Source organism: Pundamilia nyererei, unplaced genomic scaffold (genome assembly GCF_000239375.1).
Source record: "Pundamilia nyererei isolate P.nyererei 1_Seehausen unplaced genomic scaffold, PunNye1.0 scaffold01312, whole genome shotgun sequence".
NCBI classification, from domain to species: domain Eukaryota; kingdom Metazoa; phylum Chordata; class Actinopteri; order Cichliformes; family Cichlidae; genus Pundamilia; species Pundamilia nyererei.
Genome location: NW_005188713.1, coordinates 770 through 3826, shown reverse-complemented (window position 1 = coordinate 3826; position 3057 = coordinate 770).

Below are 3057 nucleotides of genomic sequence, written 5' to 3'. Positions count from 1 at the left end.
TGTACAGATTTACAGTCTTCACTCTTTTTACTTTGCTCTTTATAAAAAGCTCAGGGAAGCTGCTGTGTGCCAATAAAGTTGAGTTGGTAACAAAGTGACACTCCCGTGATGAAGATTATAGTCATTCAGACATTTTATTCATATTGCACATTGTACATATTGAGACGTTTTTTAAATGATTGCTGCAGGTATTTGTGTGAAATAAATACAGCAAGGAAAAAGTTCATTCCAAAGATATTTGAGGAAATAACAAGTGAGGCGGAAACAATGAAAATCAAAGATACAAAACATCAGCAATATCAGCTTGTAAAAGAGCAAACAGGGTCTTTGTTCTACACAAAGACCTTCATTTATTTTACTGCATCCTCTCCACCCTGAGAAAGGCAGGACCCCGCTGACGTAGTAGGTGATGCCCAGGCAGAGGAGGGTGATGACCACCAGCAGCAGGACCCTCCAAAAGCCATCATCCTCCACAATCTCCTGCCAGGTGGTCCTGAAGATGAACACGACGCCCTCAGTGCTCTGCAGGGTCGGGTTTAGTAAGGGGCAGCTCTGCATTGCACTTAGACACTGGTTTACCACCAGCTCCCCGTCTCTTTACCACATAACAGAGTCACACATCAGACTGAATTCCTGCGCTGCTATCACTCACATCAACAACTTTCTTCCCCTCTACAAGCCTAATAAAACAAACACTTGCTGGATTGTGTTATGCCTTCCAGACATTCTGGTATTTCAGAGCCTACTAACTTGGGCTTTGAGGAAATGGCTGAATAGACACACACACATACACTGTTAAAGAGGATTAACATTAAGCCTTGAAGTCCTCAGTTAAACAAGCTGAAAAGAAAAATCAGCACCATCAGGGAGAAGCAGGACAACAAGCTCAAACACTGACAGTGTATTTATTTGGTATGAACCTGATAAGATCATTAAACAAATAACAGTAGAGATGAGTTCAGTTCTGACTTCCTGAAAACTGCTCAAGGGTCTGAAGTGTCTCTGATCTGTGCATGTAAAGCTAAAAGTAGAATTCAGATTTTCATTAACCATTTAAACATACAAGGAGGTAGTGTTTTCTTTTCTGTTTATGGGTTTGTGGCCTCTGTCAGTAACTGTTCTCAGTCTTTACACATCAATTTGTCAACTATTGCCATGCAAAACAAGGTGTGTGCACACACAAGGCATCAGATGAAAGTACAACAATGAGTCAATGACTTTGTTGTTGACTTTCTCGCAGTGCTTACAGACTGATCGTCTGCAGCACTGCTTACTCTCCTTACTCACTTATCAGCACCACTGCTGTTCGTTTGTTGTATTTGTTATAATCTCTATTGATCTCTATCAACAGTTCTTCTAATATTGTTTTGGACTGAAGTAGGTGTGAAAGGAGACGTGAAATCACTTTCAGTGTGAGAGCAAACAGAGACTGAAGCGTGTTTGTTATATCTGACTGAGGTTTTATGAGCCAGCTAATGCAAAGAAAGCTAAGCTATGCTGGACTTGGTTTGTAGTTCAGCCCTTATGGTGGTAGTACTAACTCTACATGTGGAGTCAAGAAACTCTGTGAACATCAGGAAATAAGAAACTATAAGCTGTCATGGGTTTCCTTTTTCAGCACAGGTAGGCGGGGCGGTGTGTCATGGGATGCTGGCACACCGGCGGTACATCAGATGTCATTTTGATGGAGCGTTTTTTAGGAGAAGTGACAGACGTCTGGTGTCTGAATACTGTCGCTTTCCTGAGTGGTAATGTGTTTGTTAATCTCCTTGGTGTGCACTACGGCCAACCCATGTCTTGGATACTTGTTTTCCTGTATCCTTAGCCGGATCCATCACCCGGTTGCCTGTCATCTGCTGGTGAAGCCGTAATTCCAGGATCACTACAGAGATCAAGCTCATCTTTAACTCCACATCCCAGAGATTCTCGCCCCTGCCTGTACTGCCAGTGTGACAAGAGAGCTCTCCAACTCTCCCCATGTTTATTACCGCTTCTTACTGATTGTTTGGTATCTTCCCCTAAAACTTTGTTTTCTTTTTTCTCGTAGATCCACCGTGCGTGTGTCAGCTCCCTTCCCTGGTTTCCCTCAGTTTATTTATCACGGTACACAATCTCTCACCCTGTGTAAATAATCCAGACATTGTAAATAAAGAGCACTTTCTGCATTCCCTGTGTTTCTGTGTGTTCTGCCATAGAGTCCACTCATTCAGCCTAACAATGTTGGCATTTTGTGATAATATGAAAATAAGCAAAAACCCCAAGCAAACCTTCTCTGAGCCCACACCCACCACAGACATCATGCACATGACGGTGTGAACATTTGAGCAGCACAAGCCAACTCAAAATGACCATAAAAAAGCTGTCCTGTAATTACTGGGGTTGAGACCAAGCTTTATTTAATACAACTGTGACTGCAACTCACTTATTCACAGAAAGGCAACAAATAGTTTGGGCATTATTGATGTGTCTTGATGCATGCTCAATCATCAATCTACTGCTTACTATCATAGCCAAGTGGCTAAAAAACATAAACAGAACCCCCAAAAGTTGATTCTGTTCATCTGGACGTAGCGTTTTCAGTGGGAGAAATGTTTCGTCACTCATCCAAGTGACTTCTTCAGTCTCAGCTGACTGCAGGTTTTCCCAATCTTATAAACAGTACATTTGCATAATGACTGAAACCAGCCCACTGAAGGAACAAAGGGCTGGGAGGTCACCTTCATCATTAGTATGCAAATTCTCATGACCATTGATCAACAACCACTGATCAACCACCGTTAGTACTGGAGCATAACCTGGGTGTCATTAGGACACTACAATATACAGCGAACACTGTCCCTACAGACACAGCGGCCAGGGAAGCAGAAGAACAGCACAAGAAGGCCCTGAGTAAATGTGGTTATCCCAGCTGGACTTTTGTCAAAATTGGGAAGGCACCTAAAGAAAGCTCCAACCGATTCAGGAGAGAAGGACAACTGCTGCCCAGGCGAAAACCTGTAGTGATCCCATATGTGTCAGGAGTATTGGAGCAGTTGAGATGCATTTTTTCTAAACACC